At 56.5% G+C, this 25,069-nt stretch overlaps 1 protein-coding gene across 6 annotated transcripts in view; it reads left to right on the top strand.

Annotated features, from left to right (window-relative positions):
• ZMIZ1 (zinc finger MIZ-type containing 1) overlaps nucleotides 1-25,069 on the top strand; it is a 228,497-nt gene that overhangs the window by 79,851 nt on the left and 123,577 nt on the right. For all 6 annotated transcript variants that reach the window (XM_053663902.1, XM_053663897.1, XM_053663901.1 and 3 more), the window contains one exon: nucleotides 5,372-5,452. The gene's annotated coding sequence lies outside the window, so the exon portion shown is untranslated. The remainder of the gene's footprint in view (nucleotides 1-5,371; nucleotides 5,453-25,069) is intronic.

Raw genomic sequence — 25,069 nt, forward strand, 5'->3', positions numbered from 1 at the left:
GGTTTGCACTGGCCTTCTTCTGTCCACTGGAGCTTTTCCCACCTGGAGGCATTCCTAAGGGCCCAGCAACAGACTTGCCAGGCCCACACTTCTGCCTGGCATTCCATGTCTCCAGCAGGTCAGCCGAACTCTGCTGATCTGTCTTTCTGAAGATTTCGGAGGAGAGAAGCAAGTGGAAAACTCAGGGGCATGTAGCCAGGGCTGGGCCCTAACACACTGAGCTTCCTTGGACCTGGGAGTGGGCAAGCTGTCGAAGCAACTCAACATATTCTGAGGAAGTACAGACAGACAAGGTTATTTAACCAAGGGTACCTTGTGATTCTCATGCACCCCTGCCCAGAAGGGCCCCTCAACCTCAAATAACTCACTCACTGGGGCTGTTTTCTTATCTGTTCCTTGAGGCCAACTGCAGCTACTGTTTTTTGGTGGAAAGACTCAGGATTTCAATCCTCCCATGAGCCTTCAGTGCTACCCGAGCCCCTGAGCTCAACTCCACTGTGCCTGGAGTGAGTATGACAAGGGCTTCACAGCTGGAGAGATAACAAGACACTCAGTTTTGATTACGAAAGGAGAACGAAAGAAACACCGCCAAATATTCCGGAAGTTCAGAAAGGGGGAAAAATCACTTGGCCTGGGGGCTATCTGGGAAGGCAGCCTGGAGGAGGAGGTCCTTTAGGCATGGGAGGATGGACCTGATGAGTAACACGGTGCTGTTGATAGTGCAGTTTGGGATGAGGCGGTGTGGTTCTACCACTTCCAGCTCCGTGACTTCTGGTCTTTGCTGGGCAGTTTCTTCATCTGTAAAGTGGACTTCATAGCTCCCTGACGACAGGGCTGTGCTGAGGGTGGAACAGGGCAACGAGAGCCACTGGGGTTGGGGAGGAAGAGCCCTGGCAAGTGAGAGAATTGCCAAGTGTGTGGCAGACAGAATTGCTCACTCCATAGGTATAGGGGGTTGTGTGTGTGCGTATCTCTGTGTGCAATTAGTAGCAGCTGTGAGGAGCTGCCTGGAGGAGGCCCATAGGTAGCATAGGTGGCCCCTTCCCCGCCACCACACTGGCTTCCACCAGGCCCAGGATGCTCCTCGGTCTGGCTCTAACCCATGTCTGGATGCCTCCCCCAAACCCTTAGCATGGTGAGGTCAGGGAACATGTATTCCAGGAATGCGGGAGGCGGGGCAGCCGGCAAGGCCTGGATAACCATCGGGGTAAATATTTGCCTTGCTCCTGGAGCCAGCACTGGCCACCAGGGGAGGACGGGGCCTGCTCCAGGGTCACATAAGGGGAGGCTTCCCCGAGTGGGTCTCAGGGTGGGGGAGCCCATGTCACCTCAGAGAGCCTGGGAGCTCCGTCCGAGGCCACCATTTCTGTACAGGGCCAGAGACGGGGCTCCGGCTGTTCGACCCTGACCAGCAGCTGCTTGCCCATCTGTAAGAAGGAGATCACAACAGCTGCAGCTCCCGCTCGGTGAGGAGGGTCAGAGTGGCCAGAGCTGGTTCAGGTCAGCTTCGCCAGTGGAGCAGCAGGTTGGATCTGGTTTGGGTGCTCATGTGACCGAGTTCTGGCCCACAGTTGGCCACTTATGACCTTGAGCAGTTACCCCTCCCCCAGACTTTAATAGCCACCATTCACTGACCTGTTCCTTACTCCATGGCACCTGTATCTACACACCCAAAGTCTTGTTAAGCCCTCACAGCCACCAGGGCGTGAGGGGCACTTCTGTATAATTTAGCAGCAGGTGACAGGAGCCCTGAACTCTTGACAAGTGCCATCAGTGTAGCTCCCTGCCATATGGACCTTACTGGGGTAGTCTGACCTGTGGGTAGGTCAAGGTCAGGCTCTGTGTGGCAGCCTAGAGCCTCCCCTTGTAGATGAGTAGCTGGAGGAGCAATTAGCCCTTGCTTAGAGCAAAGATGGGGCCTCAGAGGTGCCGATGACTTGCTTCAGATCACCCACCATAAAGGGCAAGCAGGGATTCAAACCCAGCTCTCCCCACCCTTCCCCTCAACCTCACCACTGAAGACAGGGCCAGGGCTCCAGCCCAGAATGTGGGCCCCAACCCTTGACAGCCATAGAGAAAAACAAGTCACTTAGCTTCAGGCTGGAACCACAGGCACAGAGCCTTCTGGTGCCCACGTCCTGGGACGCCCTGTGGTGCAGACACCTCTGCCCCAGGAATCTGGGGTCAGCCCTGCATCTGTCTGGGCCAGCCTCAGCCCCAGCCAGATTGGCCTGGTGCCTCCCTCCAAGCCCATACCCTGCTCTTCCCAGGGGATCCCGAGAGCTGAAGGGGACGGGAAGGTGGATGTGGTTGGGAGAACCCATTTGGGTCCTGCCACAATCTCGGATCCAAGCGACCTCTGCCGAGTCCCAGACCCTGTGTTGTTCTGCAGAGTGGGTGCCATGACTGCCTTGTCCTGGCCAGGGAGCTCAGACATGCAGTGAGAGTGAAGGCAGGTTTCAGCCTGCGGTCTGCACACCGCCCCGTCCTGCCCTCACAGTCAGATGCCGCCCTGCAGCCAGACGCTGCTCTGCAGTCAGGGCCCCACTCCTCGGTCCACCCCCAGAGTGAGAATCCTGAGCTGGGGACACCCAGAGGACACTCTGGGCAGTGGAGCGCCATCCCAAGGGGAAACTGGGTGGCCCCACCACCCCCACCAGGCCCTGAGGCTTAGGCTACACCCACTTCATGGCACCAAGTACCTTTTAAGCAGAAAACACTTCCCTGCAGCGGACCCGCATTGTTCATGGCTATGGTCTGGTCAGGCTCTGAGCAGGACACCTGCTTCGTACCACTGTTTCTTCTTGGTCTCACCAGGTGGCCAAGCCCGCACAGCGTGTGGCCTCACCTCAGGTCACCGAGGTGAGGGCTGAATGACACAGCCTGACCCAGGCCTGAGTCCCCCACCCCGTGCCCAGCACTGGTTCCGAGCAGCACTGCTGAGCGGCTCCAGGGCTGGGCAGGGTGCGGGCTCCCTGGCTGGTCACCTTAGTGGGCAGAGTGCGAGTAGGAGCAGACCGCCTGCTCATGTCACGGCTCTGTTCCGATTACTCTTCAGCTCCCTGTTACCGACGTGTGACCTTGGGAAGTTATGGAACCTCTCTGGGCCTCGAGCCTAATTTGGAGATTCTAGCTTAGTTTCTACAGCACAGCCTTTTATCAGTGGTTGAAGAAACATTCCAGGCAGAAGCCACCACACAACTAATAAAGGCCAGCATCCTACTGCTCTGTCTCTCCCAGGTGGGGGTCCAAGGCAGGGCCATAAGGAAGGGGGTCTGTCCCCCACCAGGGCCCAAATCACATCTCGGCGCCCCTGCTGCGGTGCCTTCACCACGTGATCTTGGCCAGGCGTGTCTGTCCCTTTGCACAAGCCCGCACCAAAGAACCGGGGTGGCTGGGAGCGGCGAGGCGCACGTGCGCAGCGTGAGCCGGACGGCCTCTGCGCGGCAGGATGGGCGGGCGTCGCTCCCTGGGGCCTGGACAATGCTCACGGAGTGAGTGAGCGCTTTCCGGCTCTGGCTTCTGTCTCGGCTGCCAAAATAATTATTTTCTCTTTGTCCGTGGGTCTGTGGGCCGGCTTGCCGTTAGGAAAGGCCCGAGCTGGGGGCAGAAGGGAAGCAGGAGGCTGATTCCATTTCTGCCCAAGTCAGTGGACTTGCTGCGTGACCCTGGAAGGGGTGCAGTGACTGCCCCTCTTCAGGCCTCAGTTTCCTCCTCTGTAAAATTGGAGAGCAGGATTCAATGAACTCGAGGGCCATTTGTGTTCCCGTGGTGAGCAGAGTTTGGGGACTGCCAGGGACAAAGGGTCAGGACATGAAGACATTTATCTATGCTGAGGTGGGGATGGTGGCTTTGGGAGCTCGGGGCTCAGGGACCCACCACACCATAGAGCCCTGTGCCAGCCCCGGCCAGGTAATTTTTGCTTCAGCTGGCATCTCTGAAAGCTGCCTGCGTGTCACATACTTAATACAGTTTGTACAGCTCTGAGGGAGGTCCCTCCTCATCCCTGCATCCCTTCCCACAGGTGAGGAAACTGAGGCACTGAGAGGTTTAAGAAACTTGCCCAAGGGCACCCACTCGGTAAGAAGATGAAACCAGGACGTGGACCAGACTGTTTATATTCCTGAGCCCACATCTCCACCGCCAAGCTGCGGTGCCTCTCAGAGAGCGGGAGCCCGCTTTTCTCCCCGGCAGCCCTGCCTGCTGCACAGTGAGGTGTGGCCTCGGTCAGAGGCCTCTGCCAGCCCCCGGGACATGTGGGAGCCCACGGTTACTATGGTGTATGCGCACTCCCTCTCCACAGTTAGCCACAGGCCTCAGTCTGAGCTGTGCTCAGCCCTGCTGTCAGGTTTCCCATTTCTAGAGCAGGGCACACAGCTGTAAGGAACATGGCGATTGGCTGGAGCCACCCAGTAGGGCGCCGTCACAGCCGGGACTCAAATGAGGGCTCCGCGCTTCTACCCTACGGCCTGGCCTTTGGGTCTGCTCCTCCTAGATTGCCATGGGACCAAGAGGGTATGGGGGGGAGAGAGAGAACTAGGGGCCTATGGAAAAGATGGGCCAGCTGGACCCCCCCCCATAACAAAGGTAATCATGCCTTTACAGCCCCACTGTTTCCTTGAAGCCCGAGCCACCGGAAGGAAGGGGTGTCTGGGCCTCTTCCCCCTTCCACCCCTTCACACCCAGTGTACCCACCACAGTACCCACTCTCAAGTCCTCCACTGGACCGAGCTTTCCCCCCTGTCTTGGAATCTTCACATAAACTGTTCCCTCATCCTGAAATGCTGTTCCATGCATCTTGACCTGCTTTTCTCTGGCTGATCCTTCAAGTTTACTTCCCCAAAGAGGCCCCCCTGAACCTGGAGTCTATGCTGCATAGTCCCTGTACTCATTATTTCTGGCAGACACTACTTACTTGATTCTTTGCTCATTATCAGGGCAAGTACCACTATCCTGTTCACAGCTCTGGTGTTTGTTAAATGTTTATTGAGTGAGTGAACGAATGAATGAATGAATGCCTGGTGCTTCGGTCACCATATATTCTTAGATCATCCCAGAATTCCTGAGAGAGAGATTGTGATCCCATTTGACAGGTGAGGAAACTGAAACCCAGAGAGGCCAGGAGTATATTCATAATCACATAGCTGGCAACTGACAGATGTGGGGAGTCAAGGGCCTGTTTGCGCCTGGGCACCCTGTCATTATGCCCCTCTTCCTGTCGGTCCCTCAGATTCCCCATCTGTGGAATGGTGATGATTCGGTTTTGCCAGCAGTAAACTTTCCAGCAGGTGGGTGGATGGGCTGTAGCAGCAAGCTCAGCTCCAGGGCCTGAGCCAAGAGTGGGCCTGCTGACCATCCCTTCTCATTGCAGCAGGATGGAGCTGGAGTGAGGCAGAGGCACCGTCATCTGCTGGCCGGCACGTGGGACGCTGGTGATTCTCAGGTCACTGAGGTAGGTGTGCAGCAGAGCTGGCGGGATCAGCTTGGCCCACTGCTTGGGGAAGGGACAGCTGTGTCCTGAGTCAGGGATGGGTACTGACCCCAGCACACTGTGCTTTGACCGGGGCCTCAGCCCTCACAGGCAGAATTGGGTACAGCCACCCTGGTGAGACCTTGTCAGCCCTTAAAAGGGCCCCCAGGGGCCTCATGGGCCTGGTCTTTCTCTGGAGAGGCTCCTAAGGGGAAGTGTAGGGGGTCCAGTCAGGGAGAGGGGCAGGTTTTGTGTTCCCAGCCTTGGCATGGCAGCCCTGTCTATATACCACTCAACCCCATGGCGTGTGGGCCTCGTGCGCTGAGCAGCACGGCCGCCACGCAGGAGGAGACCTGGGTGAGCAGAGGCCTGTTCACTGAAATGGGGGCTGTGGTTACCTCATTCTCTTCTCTCCCGAAAATACACGGAGGTGTGCCCTTGAGTACTCACACATCTCTGGGGGCTGGTGTCAGAGTGCCTGCATTCAAATCCCAGCTCTGCCACTTGTCCGTCATCACCTTGTGCATTTCTCTGTGCCTCAGTTTACCTGTCTGTAAAAGAAGGATCGGGATTGCGGCACCTGCACGGCACACCCAGCACACAGTAAATGCTCAGAGTATGTCGTTGTTTTCCTCAAGGGCACTGGGGCCTTCCTTCTTCCCACATGCTCCAGTGTCCTTAGGAACCAACACATGCCAGGACGACACGCACTGGCCCTCCAGCCTGAGACAGGCGCTCGGGCCCCTAGGGAGCTTCTGAGGTCCTGAGGCCGAGCCTCGCAGGCAGGCCCTCGGCCTAGACACCAGGGTGTCTTATCACAAATCGGCCTTTCTGGGGTGATCACACCTGGCCTTGTGCCAGAGGGCGACTGGTGTGATCCCCCTCTGTGGCTCCCAACCTAGACAAGAGAAGCCTTCCCAGAGGTGCTCACTTGAGCCAGGGCCCTTTGGGCCATGATTCTACGGCCCAGCTGGGGGAGCTGGAGTCTTCGCCTTGGCCCGAGGCCTTGCTGGTTTGTCTCCCTGCTGCCTTCGGCTTCACTCCGCCCCCACTGTGCCGAGAGGCAGGGCCAGGCAAGCCGTGGGGACCCTCCCTGCTTCACTCTGGCTCAGGAACGAGGGAACAGGTCTTGGTCTTCCTCCCTGCAGTCAGCTGTGTGACCTCGGGTTAGTCCTTTCCCTTCTAGGACAGTCGGTTATCATCTTAAAATGAGGCTAATTATACCAACATAGCTGAGAGAACTGTTGTGAGGATACTTAGAAGCCTGGTGTATTTTTAAATGGTATAGCTTAATGAGAGTCTACTGTGTACCAGGTACTATGCACCTTAAACACATATTTCCCCCACAGTTACCCTGAGGAGGTGTGTTTAATGCCTCATTCTCCCGAGTCCCAGAGTGGTTCAGAAACCCATAGAGCTGTAAGTGGGGGAGTGGAGATTTGAACCATGGTACCTCGGAGTTAAGCATCACAGGATACCTGACAGGCCAGGGGTGGAGCCACGAGGCAGATTCTCGGCAGGTGCTCAGGAAACCACCTCCATTTCTGCCTCGTGGCCTTTGCCCAGACCTTCACGCCCGGCCGCCCTCAGAGCTAGAGGGTGGCCCCTGAAAGCTGGCAGCCCGCCCCTCCCTGGAGGGCCTGCTGGCAACTCAGTAAGGCTGCGGGAACCCACTGCTAATTGGGAGGTAACCTTTGAAATTCTCCTTCACGGTGGGTTCTCTCTTCGGATGTTTTTCAAGGTAATTCATTCCCTTTCCAGAAATTGCCAGTGGCGGAGCATTAGGCAGCTGGTAATTAATCATAGGAGCGGCTTAGAGTATATTCTTTAAGAAAAAAGAAAAGAAAGAAAGGAACAGAAAACCTTGGTGGAAAAAGGAAAGAAAAGAAATCCACTCCAAGGCGAGGCTGGTAATCAGCACCTCGGTGTCCGAGAAACACTGGGGATGGGAATGGCGGGCGGCGGCCTTGTCCCTTCTTCCCAGAGGCTGGCAGATGGTCAGTACTTGCAGCAGCCCACTTGAGGCTCTACCCGGACCCCTGGCTCCCTGTGTGACTTTGAGTAAGTCTCCACCTTTCCCTGGACTCAGCTCTGCCACCTGTTAAATGGGTGAAGGGCAGGCTAGAACAGAATATTAAACGATTATACTTGTTCACTACCACATGCTAGTGCCCAGCACATGGTGAGTACCTAGCTGATATTTAGTGAGTAAATGAATGAAAGCTTATCTTGGGTCCTTGTTAGCTATCATAAGTCAAGGAGGGGGTACTGGTTGGAGGACGTCTTTTCTCTGGTTCTGTTATAATTCAGAGTGACAGCCAGGGTGATGGGTCAGCCCTGTCACTTTCCAAACTAATGGTGAAAAGATAGTCTTGCCCAGTGGACCGGCCCACGGCTCAAGCTTCTTGGCGGCAACCACACTGTCTCCTTCACATCCTCAAGTTTAACTTCCCAAGAGTCTGAACTATCTGGAGATTTTTTTAAAGCTGCTTTCTGGGCAGATAGTGAGTTCCTCATCACTGAAAAAGCATGCAAGCTGAGGCCTTAGGACTGCATAGGACACTCAGGCAGCAGATTTGAGGGGCTCAGGGCATTCCTGAGTCTGGGACGGCCCATGAGGCTCTCTAAGGTGGATACTGGGGAGGCTGGACTGGCAGACAGGGCAGACCCCCTCTTTAGAGCCCCTTCCCAGAGACCCCTAGTTACGCCAGAGGAGGCGACTGAAGTGTGGGTTTGCCCGTGCAGGACTCACACGCTTTGGTGCCTATTTCCTTGGAGACGAGGAGCATGTGTAGGGGGGGTGTGTGCTGGTGTGTGCCATGAATGAATATGAGGATGTGCGTGTAAATATGTGTGAGTGTGCAAGGGAAGGAGAGTATCCATCCATATGTGAGTGGCACCCATCCTATCCCCCACGCACGGCTCCCATCAAGACCCTGGCATCTCAAGCTATCGCTGTACAAGGCGTGGCTCCGGCCTCACATTCAGACTGGCCAGCGGGGCCCTGTCACTGCCTGGACTGTGGCAGACTTGACTGTGGTGGGACAAGATAAGCTCCTAAGGGACCCTGGAGGGGAAGCATGCCCAGGTCAAGAGCGCTGACCTCCTGTCCCCCTGCTGGTCGTTCTGGCAGCTCCCCACATTCAGGGAAGGAGACATCGCTTAGAGGCCCCTGCCTCCTGCCCTGGGCTGCCAGCCCCTGAGTGCCTGCTCTGACATGTCTGGGTGGGCCCAGTGCCCCCTGGCGGGGACACCTACTACTCAGGGGGTCCTCTGGGCAGTCTGGCACACTTGGCCCTAGTTGTTTCCCTACTTCTTCTCTCCTTGGCCTCCCAACCCCAGCTCGGGGGGTGGTGTGTGTGTGTGTGTGTGTGTGTGTGTGTGTATTTGCCCTTCCACGGGACGGTGTCTTTCTGTCCGACTCTCTGTGCAGCACTGCTCTCCTGCCCCTCCGCTCCTCTCACAGCCAGCCCTGCTCTGCCTCCTCTGAGCTCAGCCACCTCTCCCTGTCCTGTCACGTCTGAGGCTCCCCTCACACCCCACTCCCGAATTTCTCCCTGAGTCCTGGGACATTCTCACCTCCTCTGTCCTTTCCCTTGGGGCCACTCCTTGCCAGGTGTCCAAGCCGCACATCTGCTCTGTCGCCACCTCCATCATCACCAGAACTCAGCAGGACGGAGACCTCCTGGGCTCCCGACCTGCCACCCTTCACCTGTTGATCCAGCTCTGGCCATCACACAGCTCCCTCACCCCACACAGCTTTTTGGAGGTGTTCAAGGCAGCACCCGGCACTTTAGCTGCTTGGAGGCTGTGTACTGGGTGTCACCAAGTGCCGGGGGTGGGCACCATACCTCCCCATGGACCCATCGTGCCAGCCTCTTAGGATAGAGCCCAATCTCCTGGCTGTAAGGCATCTGCTTTTGACATTGCCCTGTGCTGCCCTGGGCACATGGGCCATTGGCCACGGGCTGGAGCAGGAGACCATGAGGGGGCCGCACCCACTAATGGGGTTGGAAACCCGGTTTCCCTCCAGCACTAATGAAATTCCTGCTACAAGTAGCAGTGACGTGTCCAGAAGCTGGCCACCTGACGAGAGTGGACGTATGCTCATGAATCAATGAATTGCCCTCCCCAGGGGGAGAATGAGACAGTGGCGGGGGATGCTCCTGGAGAACAGCAGTTCGGGAAGTCCTGGTGATCTGTGAGGTGGGCCAGTGAGTGCTGGTGTCCAGACGCCCCTCACCTGGGCGCCCCTCATCCAGCCACTCACCTGGATGCTGTTTCGAGAGCTCCCTGGGTCCCGTCCCTGGCCAACCCGCCTTCCTGGAGTGCCTGCTGTGTACCCAGCCCACTCAGCCTGGCGTGTGAAGCGCCACCATCTGGCCCCGGCCTCCTTCCATGGCCAGATCACACACTAGCATCGTCTGTCGGTGCCCTGGGCCCACTGTGCCCACCACCCTCACCTTTAGCACACGTTCGTACTGGCACACCTTTGCTCCCACGCTTCCTCCGGCCTCGAAAGCCCTCCTGCTGCCGCATGGCTTGGACCTCTTGGAGCCGTCCTCAAGCTGTGCCTTCTCCACACGGTCAGCCATGGCCTCTGTCCCCACGTGGCCCCCATAGTGCCCCCATGGCCTCCACCTCTCCGAGGCCCTGGTCATTTCCTCCCCAGACTCTCCTGAATTCAGCCCTTCCCTTTGTGTCCTCATGCCCTTCAAAGTGCTCAGACTTTTTAGTTTGTATTGAGTATTGGAATGATAATGCATTGGCCACTTCACATTCTTTTCTCCTACTAAGTCTTTGAAACCTGGTGTTACTTTAACATAGGCACCACGTGGCCGATGCCCGCGTTCAGTGGCCGCATGTGGCTCCTGGCTGCTGTGCTGGACAGCACAGCCTTGGAGGGCCCAGGCTTCTTTACAGGTAGGGAAATAGGCTGGGGAAGGCAGTCTCACGGATGAGTTTGCGCAGCAAATACACTCTTTGTAGGCCAGGCTGCTTCTCTTCTGCACTCCACAATAAGGAACGGAGGCACACGCCACGGGTCAGGAAGGTACACTGAGTTAGGACTAGAGCAGGCACCCAAGCAAGCGAACCTCAATCCCAGTACAGGGCTCCTCCCATTCCGTCTGCGGTGGGTCTGGTGTTCCAGGGCCTCTCCGCCTGACCCCCAACAGCCCCGACCAAGGCGGCTATTACAGGCTGTGCCGCACGGGGTCGGTCCTGCCCCCGGTCACTCCCAGGTCCCTAATGGCAAGCGCACAGCCTAGTACAGAGGTTCTGAGGGTGACAGCACCCCGCCCCTCCCATGAAGGGAGGACCCTATCCCCCACTCCCCTCACATCATCCAGGGCGCAGTCGGGATTGCAGAGGTGCCCAAAGAGGTTTCCCACAGGGTGGGGGCTGCCCGGGGCAGGCAGGAATGGGCTTTCTGGAGCCTGGCCCCGCCCCCTGAAGGGGCTCCCCAGAGAGAAAGAGACAGAAGCACCCGAAGGTGTTTCTCAGGAGCCAGGTAGGCGGTGGAACAGCCCCTCCAGAGTCGACCCCCCAGAGCCATTTCTCGTCTTTGTCGCCCACACCCCCTTCTGCCGCACTTTGCTGCCTCTCTGGTGACTCGTCTGCCTCCCTGCTCAGACAGGACGGGTGGAAGTCACAGAAGGTGCTGCTGCTGGGCCTGTCCTCGCTCCACGAGGGCCCCACTGCAGGCAGGAATAGGGCCACAGCCTCAAGGGGAGTCCCCTCCAAGAGGCTGCCGTCTTCTAGCATCGGGGGCCGCAGAGTTTACGTGCGCTGAGCTGGCCCGGGGAGACCCAGCCATCCCCCCTGGCAGCCTTTCCTTGTCCCTGCTTCTCCCAGCTGGCTGTCTGCTGTCTGCCTGGATAGACTGTAAGCTTCTCGAAGGCGCAGGCAGGCTCTGAGCCATGTCCTCGGCCCAGTGCCTGACATGTCAGTGCTAAGGATTCTGAGGCGGTACACAGGCTCTGTGAGAAACAGTGTCACGTACTGCATGGCACAGTTTACCCTCTCAGCCCCCATCTCCTAGGTATCAGGTCCACTTGTCAGGTGCCTCAGTTCTGGGCTGTGGCAGTGCAGGCACAGGGAGGAGGCAGTGACTTCAGTGTGGTCCCACAGGGGTCAGTCTATCCCAACTGTTGGGCAGACTATGCTTCAGAGAACCCTCTGGAGCCCCTGGGGTCATGGGGACTGCACATGCACCACCACCACCACCACACACACACCCACCCTCTGCCGCCAGAGCTGGTTAATGGGAATCTGCAGAAGCTTTTCCCTCACATCTGTCTTTCCTGGTAAGTGCTTCCCACCCTTCTTCAGTTCCGGCTTGGGAAGTGGAACATCTTGCCTCCCAGCTGTTGGAGACCCTCCACTGCTTCCCAGAGACATCTTTGGGGACCTCGTTTGGAGACTGTGGGAAGATTTTTGCTTCAGAGCCTTGTGGAATGCTCCCATGGTTCCCCCTTTGTCTGGCCCATACTCCAGTGGGACAGTCTAACCTGTGACAGCTCTCGCTGGGTGGCCTGGTGAGCTGCCCCTACCCAGACTCCCACCCCCACCCCCCAGCCCAGCCGTCCTCTGGCCCACAGCTCCAGGGTGGCCAAGGATTGAGCCTGGAAGACTTTGATGAACTGGGACCTGTAAATAACGTGGAACATTTTTCTCTGAGCACAGAAGACACACAAACAGCACCCTAGCGTCCTTTAGCCAGCTCAGTCCGTTCTCAGTCACAGCTCCAGGAGGACTGATCTAGGTCACCTCATGCTTGCCAGGGCTCCTCTAGCTGCTGCTTGCTCACCTCCCCTGCTGGAGAGCTCACCACCACAGGTCACTCGTGTAAATTCCAGTGTGGTAAAGGATACAGGGTGACATGTGGTTAAGACATAGGTTTAGGAACAGTCAGTTGAGGGTTCAAATGCCTGCTCTGCTATCTGTCAGCTGGGCAAGTCTAGACAACTGATTTCATCTCTGATACCGCCAGTTCCCTCGTCTGTAAAGCGGGAAGAAGCCTGCCCCTCTGTAAGGAGTGCTGTGGGGATGGAGTGGTACTCGAGTTATGCCAGTCTTCTCTCTGAACAGTAGACCAGTGCCCTCAGGGAGCTGCCTGCCTCCTCTCAGCCCCGGGGGCATGTGCTTGAGAGTGGTGTCCTTAGCTCTGGTGCCAGCTACTTCCCTCCCCAGAGATACTGGCCACTCAGGTCCTCACTGCAGCTCTTGAGCGGGAACTTTCTGGATGACACTGCAAGATAGAGACACAACACACACAGAACATGCAGGCACTCGCTTAAATGCAGATTCCCAGGCCTCTTTCCTGGAGTCGGATTCTCTGGGTCTAGAGTTGAGCCCATGGCTCTGAACGTTTAACCCAGGACACCCTGCTGCCTGCAGTGGGGAGCTGGCCTGGACACAGGGCCCTGGACTGTGCCATAACCTCTCTGAGTGAATTTGGAAAGGCCTGTCCCTCTCTGTGGCTCAGTTTCCTCATCAATAAACCAGGGTTTAGTTGATCTACAAGGGCTCTTCCTGCTTGTAAAACTCCATGATATTTATCTTCATTCCCATGGAGTTCAGTTAATGCTATAATAATGATAGAACATAAAAATAATAAAATCATTTTTTAAATATCATGACTATCAGAAGGACATTCCCTGGTGTCCCTCTGCCAGGCTCCCTGAGGCAGATCTGTGGCTTTCAGCCCCCTCCCCTCTGTCCACAGAGGGTTCAGGTCAGCAATGCCTGCCAGGCAGAGAGCCCCGGGGACAGAAAAGCTGTTCCTTGGGTGTGACTCGACATTTAGTGGTGGCTCGCCTGGGCTTTCCGGGAGGCCTGAGATCAGCAGGCATCTTCCAGGTCCACTCAGATCTGAGGTCACTTCTGCAAGCTGAGCCAGACCCCTAACCAGGCGCCAGCCTCCTAACCAGGAGCCAGCCTAGGGAGGCAGGGCCGAATGCACTCACCTGACTCCTCTGAGGGGCCCTGGAGCCTTATTAAACACACTTGGAAGCCTGGCCCGTCAGAACTATAGGAGGGCCCAATGGAGCCCCTTCTTTTTGCAGGTGGAAAAACCGAAGCCCAGAGTAGAACACACCTTGCCAGGTCACTCATGGAGACAGTGGGGCACCGACCTGGAACCCATGCCTCTTGGCGTACGGGCTGGCGCCTGGACCGCGCCACTCCCTTCTACGGGCAGTCCATCTGGGGTGGGCAGCCCCACCAGACCTGAGCCTTAAACCAGGCTCTGCAGCCTCTGGGAAGAGATGGGGTCACCTCAGGACAGGGACCAAGGGGCCACTTGCTCCTGAACACCAGGGCCTTTCGACCCAAAATCTCAGCCTAAATCAACAGACACTGCTCTGCTCCCAGGTCCTCCTGCCCCAGCCAGGTCAGCCCCCGTGGAAGTTTTCCAGGAATATCCACACAGAGGGCAGCGTGCTCCCAAAATGAAAAGGCTCTCACTCCCTGGCTTCCTCCCATTTTCCACTCACTGGTGCTCAAGGGAGTTAATAAGCAGAGGTGAAAAAGCGGCCCTGTCCTAATAAGACCTCACTTGAGGCGGCTGGGCCCTGGCAGGTGACAGAGAAGGAATTATTCACTGCCGGGGCCTTCAGCCCTGGCCTGGGATGATCATCAGGGCCTGGGGCTTGTAGTCTGGGCCGCACTGTCACTCCCACAAGGGACCGGAGCTCCTCTGACCGCTGGCATCCCTCTTGTACAGCAAGCCTAGGGGCGGGCAGCTCCGTCTCCTCTCTGGGCTGGAAGCCCAGCTGAGTCCTCCATCCCTGGCAGCTGGTACAGGGCCCAGGCCTTTGCACAGGCCAGTTCCTCCTCCCTACACTCTCTATCTGCAGGCAGTAAGGCAGTAGTATTTAGTAAGCACCCACTGTTTGTGTGGGTCTGTGCCCAGCTCTTGGGGAAAAAAGGAACCAGAAGATTCTTTGCCAGCCCTCAGGTAGTGCACATTCTAGGCCAAGGCTCACATGCAGGAAACAGAATTAGCGGTACCCAGTGCCTCTGGGACCAGGGAAGTATTGAGACTCAGGAGAAGTCCCTGGGGAACAGGGGTTATGGAAAGCTTCTTGGAGAAGGCTGATGGGAGTAGAATGATACACAGAGGATTTCAAGATTTGAATGGGGCTAGGGATGAGATAGGAAAAGTCACAGCCTTAGGGCAGAATACGGCCCAAACCAGGACCCTTGGAGGTATGCCTGTGTTAATGTACTTTATAAATATCATCTAATTTAATGTCCATAGAGCCTGTTTTGCAAGTAAGTTAACTATGGAACAGAGAAGTTAAGTAGCAGGCCCACAGTCACACAGCTGCTGAGAAGTAGATACAAAATTTAAAGCCAGCTTCGTCTGACTTTCAAGCCTTAGTCCTGGGCTAGACTCAAGGCACCAAGCACAGGCTTTAGCTGTTGCAGGGGGAGAGCCTCCTGCCAACCAGGGAGATCAGAGGAGGTTTCCCGGAGATACATTAGTTCTGTCTCCCAAAGACCTGGTCCGTAAACTCTAAGTTTTCAGCTGGGTAAGACCAGGTGACCCGACTGCTCAGAGGCTCTTCCTCTTTATCCTAAAAGGAAGAGAATGAGGCCTCCTTGCTGGAGGCGCGTAGCAGGCACATTCCCCTACCTCAGCTGGTGGCGTTCGAGTGGCCAGCACGGCCATGGGTCAGGCTTGCCCGTATCAGGATGTGTCCCAGAGCTTCTCCCAGTGTGGACAGTTCTCAAGGGCAGGTGTGCTCGGCTGCAGGGCCACCCGGGACACAGAGCTCCCACAGAGGGCCAGGTAAAGCCGAGACAAAGTGGATGGAACAGCATGAGTGAGGACAGGGTGATCCCCAGCCACCCAACCATTGGCTCCAAAGAGGCGACTAGGAGGAAGGGCCCGCGATGAGGCCCCGTGGTGGATTGCACCTCTATTTGATGGGACCCAGTGAAGATTCTCATCTGTAGAAAGACACAGCCACTTCATCTCTCACTGGGCTTTCATCGAAATCAGCATGTCAGGGAAGAGACTGACTGTGGGCTGGTAGGGGGCCTGTCCCCTGGGTGATGCAGGGGCTCCTCTTAGGGAGCCCTTTTGTAGCTGAGATGACCTTTCATAAGCCTGGGCTTTCAAATAAAAGTCCAGTAGGCTTGGGGTTTAGAGGAGTTCAAAGAGTTCACTCATGAATAGGGGCAGGTAGAGAAGACACAAAAAACATGGAGTGCACACAAGACCCTGGCTGAATGTGAAATTCTGGAGACACACGGTGGTAGCAATTACAGGAGCTAAGGAACCAACATGTCCCACCTCCTCTGGATGGAGTAAACTGAGGCCCAGAGATGGGAAGGGCTCATCCAAAGGGGCCCAGGTGGTTGAAGGGGTGAATGCAGCAGCTTCTGTGTGCCTGCCCGCCTCTCGCTCTGTCTGACTCTCTTCCCCAGGCCTCTCTCTGAGCTCAAGGGAAGGAGCAGTACGAGAGGGAAAGGGCCGGCTGCTGGGCCCCACCTGGGGCACCTTGCTAGGCCTTGGCAGGTGAAGGGCAAGGGGGGCTCCATGGGACACGGTGGGGCCTGTTGAGTCTCAGCAGCCCATCTTTCTCCGCTCCTGTATGTCGACCTCACAGCTCCCAGACAGAGAAGGAGGCTGCTGGTAGCAGGAAGTCTTCCCAGAGCAGTCAGTCCACGGGCTCCTAGGGCTGCCTCTCTGCCTGTCTGCCTCGCCCGGTTGCTCATCTGCCCGTCCTTGTGGCCCTCCCTCTCGTGCTCATCCTTTCACTCTCGGGGTCTCTTTCTCTGATCTCTTCTGCGTCTGCTTCCACAGCTCTCGTTTGTCCCGCTCAGGGCAGTTGCACTGCACAACTCCAGAGGGCGCCCTTTTCACAGATGCTCTCTGTCTCTGGGCCTTTTTCTAACTCCATGTCAGTGCTAGTTTGTCTCCTATGCTCCCTCTTTTTTTTTTTTTTAATCTCATATTTTTCCTCTCTGGGCATGTGCCTACATGTTTGCTTGCCTATATGTGTGTATGTTCCTCTTCCCATTCCCCATGTCCCCCACACGTACACACACATACACACAGCCTCCGCCCCCCTCCATGGACTCACAGGCTCCTCCCAATTCTGAGGGCACAGTGTGGCTCCCCACAGGCCGGCCAGCAGGAGTGCAGCCTGGAGCTGGAGCCCTGAGCGCCCTCCTCGTTGGCAGCTCTGGTGTTCTCTCCCCTGGTGATGAGAAGGCCCTGTGTCCATGTCTGCACTGGGCCTCCCTGGCCCGACTCTCAGGACTCCAGGGAGCCAGCATGAGCCTGGCCATCCCCCACCTAGAAAGTGGCTCCTGTTTGAGAACAGAAATGCCCTGGACAGGAAGAGGCAGGGAGGGGACAGTTCATGGAAAAACAAACAAACAAGCAAGGGATTTTGATCCCTGAAAATGTGCCCTTTGTTTAGTGCTGGAACTCAGTGAGTCCCAGAAAGGGAGAAGTGGGGCGTTGGCAGGGCTCTGTGCAGATGGGGCCTGGCTGGTAGCCCTGACGGTGCTATGGGACGGGGCCGCCGGGGACCGTCATAGTAATGTGGCTAATGGGAAGAGATTCCGGGTCTCTTCAGACCCACTGTGTGAAGAGAGCCCCCCCCCACCCAACCACCACCCCTCAGTCATTCCACAGATGTTTACTTAGCACTACTATCTACTGGCACGTTTCCAAGTGTTTGGGATACCTCAGTACATAGGAGATCCCGTCCTCTTCCTCACGGCGCTGATGTTCTAGCAGTGGGGAAGAGAAGCGGAGGTCATCAGAACTGCACGGGCTCACTGTTTGTGCAGTGGGGAGGTCAGGCGTCAGTCCGAGCTCTCCTCAGTGCCAGAGCACAGCCCCTGCCCATCCTTATAGCCCAAGGCCTTCAGTGCGCACCAGCTGAATGAACACCCTGCTGCAGGCATCACTCAGTTCACCGGGAATTTCCAGAAGCACCCAATGGTGGGACTTGCTGGCAGCCTGCATGGTAGCGAGGCCTTCTGCCAGCCTGGACAAGGGCAGCTTTAAACACCAAGGAACAGAGCCAAGAGCAGCACCAGGAAGGTGTTGAGAGGGACAGCTTTGCGGTGCAGTCTGGGACTCCCAGCTCCATGGTCACCAGCCAAATGACCCTAGTGAATTTCTTAAGCCTCTGGGCCTCACTTCCTATCATCTGTGAGATGACGGTCAGAGGGCTCATAGGCTTGTTCTGTGGTTTAAGTGCAAGGATGGTGCCTGGCCCATAGGTGTGCGGTGGAGGTCAGCTGTCATCGCTACCATAGGGAAGCAGGAGAGTCCTACTTTGCTAGGGGGCTCAGTTGGGGATCTGCCAGTCTGGGCCGAGATTATTCCTTATTCACTAATAATCTGGTGGCATTGGAAGCCTCTTCTTTCTGTGGGTCTCAATTTGCCTTCTGTCCAGCAAGACAGTAGGACTCACTGATGTAGGAGCCAGGAGGTGAGGGATAGGAGTTTGTAGAGAGGAGTCACCAGGTGCTTCAGCTGCTACAAACCATACAGACTGCACCAGGCACCAGGCCGGAGCTGCCCATGGACAAGTCTTCTCAGGATCCGGTTCAGGTTCCCGGGGTCCCTGGAGCCCCTGGAGCTCCACCCGGCCAGTGGCAGATTCCCAGCTGCAGCAGGGCCGGGAACGGCTCTCCCTGCACAGCCAGGCTGGTGGAGTGCAGGCCACTCACTGGGCCTGGCAGGGACCCGTAAATTGAAAACATGGTGTTTCCTGCCGGAGGCCAGTGCAGGGCTGGACTCGGTGTGGCCTTGGAAAGCTGGCCTCACTCTCAGGAAGCCCTGCTCCCCACAGCACTGCCACAAAAACAGTGGAAAAGTGAAACCTTTTCAAATCTGTGTTTCCACTGTAAACAGGGGATGAAAGCTGGCCCCTGGCCTCCTGGCGCTGCTCAGCCACTCCTCCACCCTGCCCCAGCCAGCCTGGTCTTTGGAGGCACCTCAACTGCCCCGTCTGCCCAGACAGTGCCCCTCCAGAGAAGCCCTCAACCCTAATTCATGTAGTCTTCCAAGTTTAGCTGAAACCTGCCCAGACCCGTGAATCCTCAGCAGCCATCCCGTGAGGTGGGAAGGGCAAGAGGAAAATACCAGTGCAGAGAAAGGTGCAGGACTCACCTAAAAAGTCACACAGCAAAGTCAGGTAGCCCTGGTCCCCTCCGTCCCTCCTGGAGTGGCCTCACAGGGTCCACAGGCCACGGAGGGAGGCTCTGTGGGTAGACATTTGTGCCTAAGTGAAGCTACTTTTCAGTCCAGCCAGTTTCTTTGACTATGTCCTATGAATGGAGAACCTAGCACAAGTAGCATTTAGTGGGAGTGACTTATTTATTTTAAACTCTGATAACGTCCCTTTTTCCTTATTGTAAAAGTAATGCGTGCTTATTGTAAGAGGCCTGGAAGTCACAGGCAACTTGAAAAAAGAAAAATAACATCTGCCCAGAATCTTCCCACCCAGAAGTCATCCTGGTCCACATTCTGGTGTGTTTCTTTCTGGTCACTTTATAATTTTCTCTCCTTGTCTTTTGGTCTTAGGTTATGAGCAGGTTTCAGAGTCAGTCAATGTTCCTAGAAAACATGAATCTTACTGGCCCCTGGCCTGAGCTGGTTTCGATGTGGCACTGTCAGGGACGTGGTGGGGGAGCGGCCCAACCCTGCAGTTCGTGGTGAAGGCGGCCTTTCCTGGACCCCTGGCTGCAGAACTCAAGCAGCTCTGATTTGCCCCAGGGCTCTGGGCCTGTCTGGCCTGTCTTCCCTGCTGGGAAATGGTCACGTGGGTGAATGGGCCCTATCTGAGTCTTTGTGTCTGGTCAGGCTGCTACGTAGTCCTTCTCACTGTCTGCCTGAAGACATAGCTACACATTCCGTTACCAGTCAGTCCAACATCGAGACCTACTGAGTGCAGTTTCCGTGAGCCATCTGGACAAGTGGCCCCTCCCAGCCCTGTTCTCCCCACAGAACACCTCCCACAGGCCTGCGCCTTTTAACCCACAAGCCATCCCAGCCTCCCTCCTCTCTGACCCCTCACTGGTCAGGGACTGGAGCCCAGCTGGGTGGGGGCCGTGAGAGTCCCAGGAGGAGCCATCTCCAGCCTCCTCCACCTGCCAGCGTCCTTGGTGGCCCTAAGACAGCTTTATGGAGGACGGATTGAGGCTGTCTCCATCCTGGCAGGTTTATTTCTTCATTTTTCAAACCCTGCTCTGATTTTTCCATGTCGGCTTCCCTGGTCTCCCACCCCCTCCCCCATGATGCCTCCCCTCCCTCCTCCTCTCATCTGTCAGCCCAGCCAGGAGAGAGGGCCACTGGCCTCCAAGGTGATTGAATTATTGGGGAGAGACAGGCCGGGGTTTTCTGCGTGAGTGCTTTTGGCTTCCTGCCCTTGGAGAAAGTTTGGGGGAGGGGGTGTGATGGCAGTGACTGTGGACTATGGGTTTCCCAGACAGCCCTGCTCTTCCCTGTCTGGTCTGAAGATAAGCCCTGTCACAGATAAGCTGGCCGAGGGCCACCACTCTGTCACCCTGCCCTCTGCCCAGCTCAGACTTGCTCAGGCCTCAGTTTCACCTCCAGCCAAATGGGCATGTTTCTATGCAGATGCAGGGAAGGACAGGCTTTAGGGCAGCTGTGACTGCCGACTCACACATGAGACCTTCTGAAACTTCTGTGCTCTCTGTGCTGCAGGCCATATACCCCAGATGAAGAAAAGAGAGGCTAGCACTTACAAAGCACCCACTGTGTGCACCAGGCACGTTCACATGCATACCTTCATATAAGTCTCCCACAATAGTAACTCAAAGATAGGCAGCAACAAGTAAGAGTTACTGACCTCATTTTTATAAGCCGAGAAATGTGCCCATACAAGCTCCTTCTCCTGAGAGCCGGTGGGCTTGTGGAAAACAGGAGGTCCGTCTGGGTCTGCTCTTGATCTCTGAGGACTGCAGAAGGCCAGAGACTCTGAAAAGACCCAATAAATGCTTGGTAAACCTGGTTGTATTGACCAGAGAGATAAAGTCACTAACCCAAAGTCACACAGCTAGAAATGGAGCCCATTTGCCTGGCTGCAGGCCACCTCTCTTGGTCTGGGCATTGGCTGTTTTAGCCGGCATTGTCCAGCCACATGACTGCTGTGGTGGGGTGAGAGCTTGGTGGCTTTAGGTCTCACCACTCTTCCACTAGTGTGTGTGACTCCAGCAGCCATGCCCCACACTCTCTCCAGCCTGCCTTTTCCCCCAGAGGAGGGGCTGAGAGGTGAAAGCCCCCTCCCCCGCTCTGCTCATTCTCCAGCTCATGGAAATGAAAAACACATTGGCTTCATTATCCTGGACTGAATGAGCAGGGTTGCCATGGCGACAGCCATCTCTGGCCCATGAGGGGGGCAGGGGAGGGGCTGGTGAGGCCATGGCAAGTGGGGACCGGGCAGCGGGTGAGCAGGCACGCTGAGCAGACAGGCCAGTGGAACAATTGCCACTCATGCCATCTGCCCTCGCACTGGCCCCCTGGCTTCAGATCACCCAGATCACCGTCCTTGGGCAGAGAGAAGCATGCAGGCCCCAACTTCCCCCGCCTGGCTTCTTGTCTACCTGTCCAACCCCGGCCCCAAGCAAACAGTGCTGCCTCCGTCTGAGTGGTCCCTGTGTGTGATCCAGAGCACTGAGGCAGCTGCCAAGGGCCCCTGCTCAAGGACCCACAGGAGACTTTTCTTCTAGACAGTGCCAATCAGAGAAACCCACCGCTGTCACCAACTACAATTTCAACCTTGAGCCAACCCTAACTCCAGACCCAGCTTCAACCCCATCCTTCTGGCCCAGTCTCTGTGGGCACACGTGCAACTGCTCTCTCATCCCAGCTTCCATTGCAGCCATCATCCGCCCTGCATGCTGCTCCCTCACTGCCTGCACATCGCCACGGTCCAGTCTCCTCTCGCTTCCTGCTTCAGATGAGGAAACCCTGGCCAAGAGAATGCATGTGACTTGTCTCCGGGCCTTGGAGAGTCAGGGCAGCAGGGCGTGGAGCAGGTGTCTTTTTGCCAGGAGACCGCACCTTCAGTTCCCTCCTGAGATGGGCCAGGTGTCCACATGGCCCTGGATGGAGAGCCCAGGAAGTTTGGGGACAGATTTTAGCTCTTTGTCAGCTGTCCTTGGTGGGGAGGGCCCAGGAGGAGTGCTCACAGGCTCACCCTATTTTTGCTGACTGGGCCTCCGTGGAAGGGGACAGACCTGCAGCCCTACCCACCAACGGGCCACATGCCTCCGAGGAGACAAATGGTGAGCAGTGAAGCTTGGCAGATGTGATTAGAGTGTCCATGGCCCGGCCAGGGCCTTGCCTTCACACCAAATGGAGGTAGGGGCTGAGGGGAACGGCAGCCTAGGCAGGAGAAACCCTAGCTCCTTCCCGGGGCTGAGGAAATCCGGGGTTCCCAAGCAGCCACCTGCCATTCCATGGGCTCATTCTAAAATCAGGGTCCCTGCCCCCTGACCTGTTTGGTTCTCAGTTCAGGGCACGTGCCTGGGTTGTGGGTTCAGTCCCCCATCGGGGCACATACAAGAAGAAACTGATAGATGTTTCTCTCCCTCTCTTCCTCCCCTCCCTGCCCCTCTCTCTAAAATAAAGGAATAAAAAAAATAAAATAAAATGCAGAGTTCCAGGCCCTGACCCAGTCTCCCTGGAATCAGTGTGTTTGCAGCTTCCCAAGCCCCAGACGGAGGGCAGCGCTTGTCTGACTTCCTCCAGGGGTCAGGCCAGCCTGCCTCAGGGGCTCGGGCCCTGTGCGTCTGGTTCCAGGGTCATGACCCCTTGCTGACCCTCTCTGGGCCTTGTCCTGCAGAGAGCCAGCCTTGGGCCAGCCCTGGGCCTCGTGCCCACCCCTCCCCTCTTCCCTCTCATTCATCGTCTGCCCACCTCAAAGCCCACGGTGCCCATGGCATCTGTCCCCCGCCATTGACCTCCCCTGACTCGGCAGCTCTGTGTCCCAGGCCTGACTTCCAGCCACCACCATGGCCACCGCCCGGCTCCCCGCCCATCAGCTGAGGGTGGCTGCTGAACAAGGCTGTCATTTTCCTTGCCTGTGATTATAGGTTTGGGGCTGAGGGAGTCTGAGCTGGAGGAGGAGGGACCAGGACTCTCACCCTGATGCCAGGCCGGAGAGACACCTCGAGGGAAAGGCAGTGCGGTGCAGGGCTCTTGGGACTCAGTGGGGATTCCTGGGACCCAAAGCCATCCCAGCTCTGTGTGCGTGTGTGTGTGTGTGTGAGAGCATGTGTGCACATGTACCTGTGCGGCATGTCCATGTGTGCATAGGCACACCTCTCAAAGGATCGAGGGATCTCTTGTGCTCATTTAATCCAGTCCTCAATAGCCCTGCAGGCAAGCCCAATCTGTTTTCCAGAAAGAGAAGATAACTCAGAAATGGCAGTGGACTGGCCTGGCTCACACAGCAGGTTGGGGCCGAGCCAAGATGGGGACCTTCCGCTGCCCTTGTCACTTCCCAGGAGGTCAGCCTTCTTCTCGCCCTGCCCTCTCCCACTCTCCCACCTGAAGAGACAGGGCACTAGGGGAATTGGCTGTGCGATCACAGACCTCTGAGCGGGCCTGGGTGCTGGGTGCCGCCTTCCTGAGGGTGTGGTACAGCCACCGCACTGGGTGCTGGGGAAGACTCTTCAGGGTGAGGTTCTGGGGAGAGAGCACGAGTCCCTTTCCTGCTCTGCCATCCCAGCACCCCCTGGCGCTGGGTTTGGGGGACCGTGTGAGCCAGACCCCAAGTGCAGCAGCATTGCTTCTAGGTCTGCAGAAGCCAGAAACATCTCCCGTGCTCACAGCTGTGGAAAGCGGGATGAGGTGGTCCCAACCATGCCCAAACCTGGTCCCTTCTGGGGGAAAAGGGTTAGTGTGTGTGTGTCAGGGACAGGGCTGAAGGTCCCTCAGTGGGGTTGGAGGATTTGAGAGTGGTGGCTCCCAGTCCTGGCTTCAGAATCAGGCTGCCCATGTTTAGATCCAGGGCCCCAGCCACATAACAACCTCTTGGAGCCTTTCCTGTGAGCACTGATCACATGGGACAAACCAGAATACTATGTATGGACGAGGTGCACTGTGCATGTTCAGTAGGTATTTGCTAGGGTCCTGCTCAGCTCTGTAGATGGCAACAGGCCCTGCTCCCCAGCAACTGAGCAGCGATGACCAAAGTGTGGGGGCTGGCAGTGTGGTGGGACCCACCAGAGAGGGTTTATCTGTGCCTCATGGGGCGTCCCCAGGGCCAGGTCACTCAGGAGCTAGCATTTCTGATGAACAGGACCAGTCCCCCCTTGGTTGGTGGCCACTTCCAGGGCTGAGCTGGCCAGACTGCTGGTCACCAGAGGACCTCAGCAGAGCCATGGATGACCTGGTCCCCGGGGCTCAGTCCAGGAGCTGGGAGCGTGAGGGAGCCAAGGCTTGGTGAAGGCCTGCCCGCTCGTGGGAATTCACGGCATGTCTGCCTGTCACAAGTACCTCAATAGGGAAGATTTGTGGGTGAGATTTGCAATTCTGTTTTCTCTAAGGGTTATAAATCAGCTGCACGCACACTCTGGATGCAGCGTAGGCCTAAGGCATGCACACTGGCACACTCACACCCCCCCGCGGAGATGCAGTCTAGGCCCTGCCTGATGTTCTCCAGGGAGGGAGAGGGAGCTCTCCAGGGCTCTTCCTGAGCTCAAGGAAGAGAAAAACCTAGACACCCAAATGCTGCCTGGCCTTATAGGACCCCAGAGCCATCCGGATTCAAGGGCTCAAGGCTGGGAGGCAGGATGTCCCAGTGATTAGAGAAACAGCTCATCCTATAGGTTATAAGTATGACCTCAAATGCTTGCCTACCCAGGTCCAAACCTTGGCCCTACAGGTTACTAGCTGTGTACCCTTGGCCATATTGCTTACACAGCTCTGTGCCTACGTTTACTCATTTGTAAACAAAGCAAATTATAGCATGTACTTCATAGAATAGTTGATTGAATAAAATAAGTTAATATGCATAGAGTGCTTCAAACAATACAGGCACTTAGTAAGAGCTCAGGAAGGTTTGCCTATCATCGTCATCATTATTTAAGACTATACCTAGACTTTGGTCCAAGACTGGGGCCTGAAACCCAGCTCTGCCTCTTGCTAGCTGTGTGGACCTGAACATGCTCCCAAGCCCCCAGTTGTTCATCTATAAAATGGGATTGTTACTACCTACTTTGCAGGGCTGTTCTGGGCTTCAAAGGAGACGAAGCTCATCCATAAAGGGTACAGTATCAGGCCGTCCGGACCCATCAGCCAGTGCTCGTCTGCCTCACGCTGCGCCTCTGGTTTGGAGCCTTCAGGTAGCTCTGCTCTGCAGCCTGTCTTCCTGGGGATGTTTAGATGCAGGGACGGGGCGTGGTTCTCTGGAAGGGAAATTTCCGGGAACCTCTGTCTCCCTTTTGCTACTAGGAAGTCAACCTCTTCCAGGCCTTTTCCCCCCTTCCTGCCTCTGTCACTCCATCTACTCCTCTTCTGACAGCTGGGCTCTGAGACAGGTAGGTGTGACTCACAGCTCTACCATTCCCTTACTGGATGGCCTGGGG

Source organism: Artibeus jamaicensis, unplaced genomic scaffold (genome assembly GCF_021234435.1).
Source record: "Artibeus jamaicensis isolate MK-2021 breed Jamaican fruit bat unplaced genomic scaffold, CSHL_Jam_final contig_332, whole genome shotgun sequence".
Classification (NCBI taxonomy): Eukaryota; Metazoa; Chordata; class Mammalia; order Chiroptera; family Phyllostomidae; genus Artibeus; species Artibeus jamaicensis.